The sequence below is a fragment of the Myotis myotis genome, unplaced genomic scaffold (assembly GCF_014108235.1).
Source record: "Myotis myotis isolate mMyoMyo1 unplaced genomic scaffold, mMyoMyo1.p scaffold_m19_p_3, whole genome shotgun sequence".
Taxonomy (NCBI): Eukaryota; Metazoa; Chordata; class Mammalia; order Chiroptera; family Vespertilionidae; genus Myotis; species Myotis myotis.
Window position 1 is genome coordinate 9,117,649 of NW_023416335.1, and position 12,098 is coordinate 9,129,746.

Below are 12,098 nucleotides of genomic sequence, written 5' to 3' on the forward strand. Positions count from 1 at the left end.
CGTGGGCTTAGGCAAAGCACCTACTTCTCTAGACTTTAGTTTACTCATTTTTAAATGGAGTGATTTGATCAGATTCTTTCTAAAGTTTTCTCACTTTTAAACTTATATTACTTAAAAAAAAGTCTATTTCAAAAAAGAGAATAGATCAAAATTCAAATTTGCTCAAATAAAAAGAGGATGAAGATAAGCATCACTTCAAGTCGGATTTATATAAAGCTCTAATAAATCTTTCTCTTTTTTTGAGTGTTTTATCCATATGTTTAAATTTACTGTGTACATATTAGATTATAAAATGATTCATTTCTAGGACAATTCAGTGCCTTAGGATATTTTCTTGGTAATATGACCATTGAAATTTGATTCTTAATAATGTATGTCATGTAAATACTTTTATAATATGATTTTAAAATTTCAGATAATTAATATTAGATGAATATAACAAGGCACTGAGAAATAAATCACATTTTGACCACTTTTTAACAAATACTTTTAAATCAGCTTTAGATATGGTTCCTTATAGCTTAGCCACCAAAATAATAAACACTGTATCAAATCTTTGTCTTCATAATGTGCACTCTTTTAAGAATTATCATTTTCTAGCAGCATTCTCAAAGAGCTACCAGACAGGCTATTAAAATTCAAACTATGGCAAATATACTCAGAATATAAAACAAACACAAATTATCACTGTTAATTTACATCTGTATGCACAACGAATTTATTTATTTTTCAAATAACTGATAGATTAGTGGAAACAATATTTAGCCTCTCATGATTCGAAGCAAAGGAAAATGTAATTTCAATCTCAGAAGAAAATATTTCCCAGATAGTCTTACTATCTAACATTTTGTGATGTCAAAAGACCTGTAATCTTATTTTGCTTCCTATTTGACATTATTTGGGGTTTATTTGAGGATTCTTTTATTGAAAAACTGCGGGTGGATGAGAAGAGCTTAACCAAAGAACATATATGCATAGCCCATGGACATAGACAATAGTGTGGTGAAGGTGGTGAGAGGTATTTAGGGTCTTGTTTAGATAGAGTTGGAGTCATGGAAGGTCTTCCTTAGGGAAAGACATGTGAACAGAAACTCAAATGAAGTAAAAGACCATTCATGTGGACATCCAGGTGACGTGCATTGTTGACCTCTGCAGGAAAAAGACTGTGAAAAGACTCCGAAGTGGGTCTAGGCATGTTGAATTCAAGTAACACAAAGAGGACAGTACAGCAGGCGCAGAGAAACAAGGGCATTTGGAGAGGTAGCCAGAGGCCATATTTTAAAAATTTTAGGTCCATGATTAGATTTGGTTCTAAGAGCAATGAGAGACCACTGGAGAGCTTTAAGGAAAGGAGTGACATAGTACTTTAAAAGACCCCTCTTATTGCTATAGGGGATCAAGGGTAGGAATGGGGAGAAATATTAGGATCAGATACCCATGAAACATATTTATGTATGTCTGGTTTTCTGGGATGCAAATGCCAAGCAGGACTAGGTGTTGTAATATCCATTTAAACAACTGAAGATAAAGGGCCAGGAGCAGAAGTGGGCAGGGAGAGTCTTCAGACTGCAGTGCTAATATGATACCTGTGAATGGAGAGGGAAGGCGTGACAGCCTCAGACCACAGCATGGGTCTGAGAAGGTATTGGCTAGCACAGTGGGAGTTTCCTAGTAGAAGTTGCTTTTAGAGGAATCCCATGTCAGCAGGAATTTCCCTGTTCTAGTCCCTTTCCCTTCCTACTGAGCCAGTTATTAGGAGAGCCTCGGGGAAAGGTGGTTTCATAGAGAGAAAAAGGTGGCAGCTGGATGCTGTCAATCACCCTGCTTCTTGAAGGGAGATCTAAGTGCATTTCCGTGGTATCCCAGTGTGGCTGCCTTGGACTAGGGTTGCAGTAGTGGGTGTGGGGAGATTTGATTAGAGTTCTAATATATTCTGAGGAGAGAAAGACCAATGGCTACTAAAGGATAGGATGTGAGGTATAAGAAATCATTAGCTTGAGATCCTGGATGAATGGTTATGATAATCCCTGAAATGGAAAAGATTTGGGGAACATGGGTTTCAAAGTCAGGGAAGGAGCAGGAGGTTGGACACATTAACATGTTTTGGACACGTTAAATTTGAGATGAGTATTATGCATCCAAGTGGAAGCATCCAAGTTACAATAGGCAGTTGAATACATTTCATTGGGTAAATGTTGGGCTGTGGTCATTAATTTAAGGGCATAGGTAGACAGATGGTTTATAGGATATAAAGGTTATCTGGGAGGTGAGAACAGTTGGAGATGAAAAGAGGGTAATACATGAGTCCTAGGTACTTTACAACATCTATAAACTGCATCTGACCTGTAAAATCTGCTTAACATAGATGAACTCCCTGGTCTCACTTGTACTTGAGAACCCATTGCCTTCATCTATTCAAGCATTTTGCTCAGGCAGTGTGCTCTTTCTCTCCTGGACCATAATTTTCTCTCTCTCTCTCTCTCTCTCTCTCTCTCTCTCTCTCTCTCTCTCTCTCTCAGTAGATGATTCCTGTAAGTATATAAACATGCGTAATATCACCCATCTTAAAACAAAAGAAAAAAGATAAGAAAAAAAGATTTAGCAATACATTAGATGTAGCCAGATTGGAGTACTAAGTGGTATATATTCAAATTGAGGACCTGACTCAGAGATCAAGCCATGCAGATAAAAAGGAGGAGGCAGATTGGAGAAATATCTTTGTAGAATTAGACGGGAAAGAAAGGACTTCCAGAAGGAGGGGCTGGGCCATTGTTTCGAATACTGATGAGAGTTTAAAAGGTTGACCTCAAATAAATCATTGAATTTAGCAGCATGGAGGTCAGTGGTGACAGTGACAAAAGTGGTTTCAGTGAAATGTTGGGAAAAATAAAACCTTATTGGTGAGAATAAAAGAGATCACGAGAAGAAAGGAGTGGGTATAGTGAGCATAGAAATGATTTTGAGGAAATCTGCTATAACAAGAAATGGGAATTGTGATTGTACTGCTAAGAGAGGTTTTTGTTTTAAGACGGGTGATATTACGCATGTTTATATATTTACAGGAATCATCTATTAGAGAGAGAGAGAGAAAATTATGGTCCAGGAGAGAAAGAGCACACTGCCTGAGCAAAATTCTTGAGTAGATGAAAGGGAATGGGTTCTCAAATACAAGTGAGACCAGGGAGTTCATCTATGTTAAGCAGATTTTACAGGTCAGATGCAGTTAAATTGGTTTACTTGGTAATGGGAATTTTTTGAAGTTCTTTTCTGATTACTTTAACATTTCTTAGTGAAATAAGGATCAAGGTCATTATTAGAGAATGAACTGTAAAGTAGGCATGTTGGAGGTTTAAGAAGAGAAGTTATGAAAAGCATTTAGGAAGGAGAGACAGTAAGTTGAATAAATAAATGTAATACTATCGTTGAATAATCCTGAGTGCCCACTTGAAGTTTATTTCCTTGCATTTAATCTGAGACCAGTCAGCTTGTTTAGTGCTTTTCTCTATTCATTTCCATTTCCTTGGGTGTTGATAAGGACTTGGCATAGGTTGTTTTTAATAACTGGTGTGGTTTTGCTAGGCAGTTTTGACATAGGAAAAGGGCAAGGGAATTGAGAACAGATGTGAAGGAGTGATTAAAATGATAGATATGAGATTTAAGCTGGGTTGTAAAAGAATTGAGAGCATGAAGGGTAGGATAAATGAAAAATGCTTCTGTGGGTTCAAAAAATTTAGAATAGGGGACAAAAATAGTGAGATAGATAGCAAGAGGATGTTGTTCATGGAGTCATATTCTTTATAGTAAGATTGCATAGGAGATGGATTGAGTTTGGAGTATGCAAAAAAGTCTAGGTTATGATCATAGGAGATCAAGAAGAGGGCTAGATTAGTGGGATTGGGAAGGATAAAGTCATTTTGGGGAGGGACAGTAAATTGAATAAATAAATCTAATAATATTGTTGAGAGTCATGGATATTGGTAAAATTATCTCCATGGATAGAGAGATCACTAAGAGTAGTTATGGTGAGAAAAACAAGCCAGAGACTGACTGATGAAGTGGATGATAAATGACTAAGAATTGTGACAGACTTTCTGTCTCATGTCCTAAACTTTGAAGAAATTGGAACTTTTTTTGGCAGGAACCAGGGAAATGGTCTTGAGGTACCCAGTAGTATATAGGATATGAGAGGAGAAAACAACCATCAACTGAGAATGTGTTGGTTTCCTAGGACTATGGTAGCAAATGATCACAAACTTGGTGGCTTAATACAACAGAGGTTTGTTCTCTCATAATTCTTGAGGACAGAAATCAAATTAGTATCACTGGCCCCAAATCAGGGTGTCTGTAGGGCCATCTTCTCTCCAGTGGCTCAGGGGAGAATCTTTTTCTTGCCTCTTTCATCATTTGGTGACTTCCAGCATTCCTTGGCTTGTGGCCACATCACTCCCAACTTTAAAGCCTTCAAATCTCACTCTGCCCATTTTTATATTGTTCTATTCTATGTATAGTAAAACCTCCCTCTGTCTCCCTCTTAAAAGCATACATGTGATTGCATTTAGCCACTTTTGGATACTACAGATAATTTCCTCACCTCAAAATCTTTAATATAACATCTGCAAATACTTTTTTCTTCTCTCCCCACCCCCCCATAGGTCGCGGTCACCTTCAAAAACAGATGAACAGCTACCTAAAGTTTGGCTTGAATTTTGAGACTGAGGCTGATGATGCCACACACAAAGTAAGAGGGCATGAAAACATTTACTACTTACAGAATTGAAGTTTGGGAAGACCAGGTATGAAATGGTCAGATATAAGGAAAGGAGACTGGCCCGCGTTTTTGCCATGGTTGAAGGTTAGGGTGAGGGTTGAGTGAAAGTTCCTGTGTGCAAGGGGATTGTGTGGTTTGACTCTCTCGCTAGCACCAAAGGAGGAGCATTCAGAGCTTTATCACCTTATCCAGGTATTGGCACAAATAGAAGAATGAGGGATGAGGTTTAAGAGCTGTCAGCGGTCAAACATCTGAAAATGAAATTGAGTCCTCAGAATACTGTGTGAGGTAATATTCACAGGTTCCAGGGTTTAGAATGTGGATAATTCAGGGGAGTGGTATGATTTTTCAGCCAACCACAGGGAATTCTGCAACATGTGCTCTGGGGCAGTCTACATTCAGGTACAATCAGAAATTGAAGGAAATGCTAAAGAAGTTAATGCTAGAGAGGATTTTTAACTAGTTGTCAAATGAGCCGAAGCCTATTTGCCTATTTTGTTGGTTTTGTTCACTGCTTTGTTCCCAATTTCTATAACAGTTTCTGTAACATAGTTGGCATTCAATAAGTGTTTTAAGAATGAATGAATGAAAAATAGACATCATTGCTAATAAACAGAACTCCTTGAAAAATAACAGTGCTTTTGCTATTATTTGGACTTCAAATTTAGGCATCTTCACAAAGTGCAGAAACATCACTAGTTTTAAATGCTGCATAGTGGAGGAAAGAAGGAAGGAGAAAATTTGGAGCTGGCAGATCACTTTGTGGAATTGGCTTAATATGCACACCTGTATATTGACCTGAATGAATGACCAGTGCTGAATCCACTCTATTGGCCAGATCTGGAATTCTGAAACAACACCCTGACCCCTACCTGACACAGCTGTGTCTCTCTCACCATCATCTGGCCCCATGTCTCCACCCACATGGTCTTCTGATCACTGCTCTGACTTCCTAAAGACTCTCAACAATTATTAGTATAATAAATATGTCCAACCAAAAGAAAAAAATATCCCCAGGGGTAGTGTGGAAAGAAAAAATATTTTAAAAAGCTATTTATAAGACATTAACTTGAGAGAGAGAGAAAGAGAGAGGGAGAGAGAGAGAGAGAGAGAGAGAGAGAGAGAGAGAGAGAGAGAGAGACTATAGCTACAGGGTACTGGACCCCTGAATAGTAAGGAGGAGAGAACGAGAGATGGGTAATCATAACAATCAGTCAAAATCAGAGATGTTTCTTGCAAATTCTCTTTTATCCTCTTGAGATTAATTAGCACAAAACATAGTCCCTATCTCTCCACATTTCCTCCCACTGGGCACTGATTTACCAAATGACTCATTTTTAAGCTGTTCCACTCGATTTCTTTCCTTTTCAGAAATATAAAGGAAATGCGAGCTCAATCGTCCTTAGCCAATCTTTTTAAACCACTCCTATACCTTGTAAGATGGCCCATCTTGATTCTTTTTTGTTCAATGAATGTAACAAACAACCACCTAGCAAACAAACACATCCTCTCAGATCTCCTTCCCCAAGCACTAAGGGAAAGGAAGAATTTCTTTCATTAGAAAGGATGGTTGCCTTGTCAGTGAGAAGGTAAGGTGTTCACCACATCTGTCTTGTTCTCCTGCCCTGCGTTTCATGACGCCACAGTTTGACTGTAAATCTGATGAAAGGGAGAAGACTCTAAAGTCAGAGAGACTTGCAGAGAGGTTTCAGTCACGTGGTCTGACATGAAGGTTCTGATCATTCTGGTTTTGTCCTGCCAGTGAGCAACCATCTTTCTCAGGTGAGTGCTTTAGTCCGTAGGGCAGGCCCTGCACCAGCCAGAGTAACCACAGAGACATCTCCTCTAGGGAATGCTTGCTCTTGGGGTCAGAGATTCTGGCACATCCTCCAGTTTCATAGCTCTGAGGCCATATCAACCTTCCCTCTCTATCAACCCCCATGATTCTGGGTCTTTCTCCTGGTTTGCATTGTTGCCTTTCCCTTTTCATGTTGGTCCGCACTCTGTTTGTGATTGGTTGGGGTTATCCAGTGCGGGGTCTTTGGCGTTGGGAGTGCCTGAGGTGATTCTGGGGCAACACTTTTCTGACACTTTGGATTCCAGGAGAGAAGGCTTGAGGTAAATGATGCCCCAGGGCTCCTGCAGAGAGGGAGTAGGATCGATCCCCTGCAGGCATCCGAGAAGGGTGATAGTCCTTGCGAGGTGACACTTTGTAGGCAGTGCTTACAAATATCTGCTCTTATATTATTGTGCAGTGAAACAGAGTCTCTACAGATGGTCATGTCACAGTATAAAATGATCTGCTTTTCCTGGTCTTCTATAGTGTACTTTGACCACTGGTTATGGACAAGGATTTTAGCTACTCTATTTCTAAACAACACTAGTCTTCTAGATCTAACTAACAATTTAATGGCGCCAATGACCATCAAAACAGAGAAAATTACACAGTAAGTCTGTCTGTCTTTTGTAAAGGGAATCATTTCCATTTCCTTGTGGTACTGAGCATAGACTTTTTCCCAGCACTTCTGTAACCATCTTTCACACAAGAGGGCGAACCAAGAATGCAAACAGCGTTTTGCTTTCAATGTCTTTGCTTTAACTGGGGGAACCCTTTTCATAGCATCGCTTTTTTGTTTGGAATGTTTATAGTACAGAGTGAACCGAGTAGGAAATACTAGCTTTCTAGAAAGAGGAGGAGTAAGCCTCATGATGGTGATGGGTGATTTGCACATTGAAAAGAAGTAGACACACAAGTACGCAGGAGAGGGGAAACTTTTATTATGCCTTGGGCCTCCATGAAGTGTTCATTTGGTGTATGCTAAAGTGTTTTCAAATAATACATTTCTGAAATAAAGATAAAGGTGGTATTAAAGAAAAATACATTCATTAAAAAGTAAAGAAATAAAATGTCACTTGATTCAACTGGATGCTTTAGGGGGAAATTGTATGATTAAATTGTACCAATGGAAGTTTGATTTAAAATTCTATTACCTACAATGAATGAACACTTCTAGGGCCCCAAGCTATATGATAGGAAAAAAACAACAAATGACAAAAGAAAGAAAACAACTAATTGTACCAAAATAAGTAAATGCATATATTATTGTCATTAGTTGTTGGGTGCCTTTTAACCTAGAAAGGAAGTAAACTTGATTGAAAAAGAATAGCTTTACAATAAGGTGTTAAGAGACTATAAATTTGAAGTTTGAATAGGTAGAATTAAACTGCTTAACTAAACCATCTTAATAACTTGGTATAAATGTCTATAAGTTCCTAAAATTCAAATTCTTACATAATAATTTGAATTTTATTTGTTCTTACTATAGTTTGTGGCTTGGTTGTTTGCCATGTATCTGTCTCTCTATCTATATCTGTATCTATATCTGTGTCCATATCTCTATCTATTATCTATCTATCTATCTATCTATCTATCTATCTATCTATCATCTATCTATCTATCATCTATCACTGAGGATCACAAAAGATAGCCCATATACATTTTTATTTTAATTTTTAAAAATATGTTATTATTGATTTCAGGAAGGTAGAGGGAGAGAGAAATAGAAACATCAATGATGAGAGAGATTCATTGATTGGATGCCTCCTGCATGCCCCCTACTAGAGATGGACCTGAAACCCGGGCTTGTGCCCTGACCAGGAATCAAACCTGGGATTTTTCAATCTGAAGGCCGATGCTCTATCCACTGAGCCAAACTGGCTAGGGCCATTTTTAAATTGCTTTCCTCTCCACTTTAAAATGTTTGCTTTCTTTGACAAGGCTCTCTTTTTACCCATCTTAGAGGAAGAGTTGTTTACCTTATAGTTCAAGAGTAATTCTTCCACCTATGGCTTCTGATCCTTCCCTCTTCACCACTGTGGAAACCTTGTGTAATTAATTATCTTCTCCTCTTCTTGCATCTTATCTTCACCCCCTTTACTGGTTGCTTTCTCTTTGTTGTTAAGTTTATTCAGGCCTCCAGATCCTAAAACTGTTTTGACCATCTCTCTCTTTTCTGCTTCACCACAAACTTCCTGATAAGCACTTTGCACTGTGTCCACTCTCTCACTGAGTCCCACAGGCGCCACATGTGGTCTGGCTTGCAACATCTATTGTCCCAAAACCAAGGTCATGGGCTCTATCCTCACCCCAAGTCAGTGACTTAGAACATGGTCCCTAGAGCCTCATGGACTAGATCGTGATCCTGGCTCCTACATTTATAATCTAGATGTACTGGGGCAATTTATTTGATCTTTCTTGCTTCTGTTATTTACACCTATGCACATAACTCCTATAACACAGTGGCCAGTAGGACCTCAATCCTGTGATCTAGCCTTACACTTCAAGTTGCCTTTGGGACATTGTTTTTCCTGAATATTTGAACCAATAGTAATTTACTTTCAACATGACTTTAACTGATCCCATCCTTTTTCCCTAAGGCTTTAGTCTCTATTCAAAAATCTGTTAGAGTTATTTCACCTTAAACACCATCAGCCCAAATTTTATCCTTGATTATAGTTGCCTCTAGACATTTTTGAATGTATGTCCATTTTAGTAAAAGTTTTTTGTACAGTCACCTCTAATGTATCTGCATGCATTTATACATTTCGTACATATTCTGTTGTCTCTCTGTGTTTGGACATTAGTAATTAATTTCATTTTGTAGGACAGCTTACACATATCTAAAGTTTCTCATGCTTTCTTCTACATCCCAATGGCCTCTTCACCCTCTTGAAGGATAATTAGGTTCTAAAGGGAAAAGGGAGGTAACCAGGTTGGCCTTTTTAATCACTCATTCTGTCCACAGCGTGGAGGATAATAGGGTTGGTGGAAAGAAGACTAATAACTAAGGTATTGCAATGGACCAAGCAAGAGAAAGTGAGGAGCTGACGCAGAGCAGCCATGGAGATGAAACGGAGAAGGTATATTTGAGAACTATTTAGCAGGTTGAATTGGCAAGACCTGCCCATTGGATGGGGGTGGTGAGAGGTGAGGGGAAAGAGGAGGAGACATAAACTGGTGCAAATTTTGTTTGAGTGACTCTAACAGTGGTAGTGTTTAATGAGACTGAGTCTTCAGGGGCTAAGCCAATTGGGGAGATAAGAAATTGAACTCATCTTTATATAGATTTGTTTTCTTTCAATTTACCCATAATCTTCCAAAATTTGTTGGTGTTTTTCTCTGCTATCCAACCTGTATTATTTTTCTTTCTTTCTTTTTTAAAAAATATATTTCATTGATTTTAGAGAGGAAGGGAGAGGAAGAGAGAGAAACATCAATGATGAGAGAGAATCATTGACTGGCTGCCTCCTGCATGCCCCCTACTGGGGATAGAGCCCGAAACCCAGGCATGTGCCCTTGACCGGAATTGAACCCGGGACCCTTGAATCCATAGGCCGACGCTCTATCCATTGAGCTAAACCAGTTAGGGCTTATTTTTCTTTCTTTCCCAAATCCCCATGTTTTGTCCCAATCTGTGCTACTTGGTAAATATTTTGTCCTGAGACTGAAATACAAAAGCCTCTTTTCCAATAAACTTCTTCGTTATTTATAATATATCTTTCCTTCTAATTTTATGGATGACTTCTTTTTTCTAATATATTTTAGGCAGTCCAGGCTGTTACTCTTTAGGAACAAATGATCTCATAGTTTCATAGAGGCTTACTATAAATAAAGTTTATTTCTTGCTCATGTAATTTGACTTCATTTCATGTACTTTTATCCCAATGTACATTTCAATTTGGGACTCAGACCAAAACTACCATTCAAGTGCAAGTGGTTTATTTTATTGCTGAGCCCAAGAGCATAAAAAAAAGTGAGACGGAAGAAAATAAAGGCCCAAAGGCTTCATTTTCAAGCAAGTTGTCACTATTGACAACCGGGATTTAATCTCCCTGTGGAACTCTAGGAGCCAGGGTAAACTATGCCCCTAAGTAGTCCCACCTAAGGCTCAAGGGAGTTGTGATATTTACATACCGATTTCTATCAGCTCTTGGCTGAGGCTGTATGTATGACTGTTTACTCTCCAGTATTTTAAGTCTGGAGTGAAGATGACCAAGATGGCTCAGAGTGAGAAAAATCCCTCATGTAAAAACATGTGTGTGCTGGCTCTTGCAAGTCAGAGATGTGGTAAGAATAAAGGCATAAGGCCCAGCCTGTGTGACTTATGAACCAGGAGGCCACGGTTCGATTCTCGGTCAGGGCACATGCCTGGGTTGTGGGCTCAATCCACAGCAGGGGGTGTTCAGGAGGCAGCTGATCAATGATTCTCTCTCATCAATGATGTTTTTTTCTCTCTCTCCCTCCCCCTTCCTCTCTGAAATCAATAAAAATATTTTTAAAAAGGATAAAGAGATATGGAGAAAAACCTGTTAAATCCATTAAGGAATAAACAAATAAATAGAACAAAACACTATTGAAATAAAATTTAATATTTTTACCACTATTTACTTCAAAATTTAGCTAACTCCTTCTCCCGTCATCTACTTGTAATAGTTAATATCAAAATTGCATAGCATACATTCATTTCAATTATATAGTTATAGTCATTAGAACACACCTTTATTTACTTATATATCTATACTACCCCCTACATCTATCCTTGATTTCCCTGAATGTGAAATCTGACTTACTCAAATGATATATTTTTTTACTTAAGATTTTTCTAAACTTCAATCAGAATCAATCACTCCCTGCTAGATAGAATTTTGCCCATACTTTCATTCTGTCATCTTATCATCTGATATTATAATTTATCATATGTTTCTTTTTCCTTTTTTTAAAATATATTTTATTGATTTTTTTACAGAGAGGAAGGGAGAGTGATAGAGAGTTAGAAACATCGATGAGAGAGCAACATTGATCAGCTACCTCCTGCACACCCCCTACTGGGGATGCGCCTGCAACCCAGGTACATGCCCTTGACCGGAATTGAACCTGGGACCCTTGAATCCACAGGCCAACGCTCTATCCACTGAGCCAAACTGGTTAGGGCTATCATCTGTTTCTTAAAACAACTGTGAATATCCTCAACATAGAAATTGTATCTTACTCATTTTTACTTATCCTACAATTGTTACTCAAAAAAGGTTTGCATACATAACGAGCAAATACTTAAATAGGCACAACTCTGATTCCCTTGCAATTATAAAGTTAATCTTGCTTTGTGAAAAGTAATAAATGCGTCACATTTAAATGTACTTTTAGAGGTATAGAGCATTACTATTATATATGTTAAGGAATGTGTAATTTTTATTGTATGAGAATTATTTTGAAATGATCCTTTAGGAGAAAATGAATTTTGGATTTCTAATAAATATTATAGCCATCCTT

General features: G+C 38.1%; 1 pseudogene; it reads left to right on the forward strand.

Annotated features, from left to right (window-relative positions):
- Positions 1-9,625: 9,625 nt before the first annotated feature.
- LOC118649758 overlaps positions 9,626-12,098 on the forward strand; it is a 122,137-nt pseudogene continuing 119,664 nt past the window's right edge.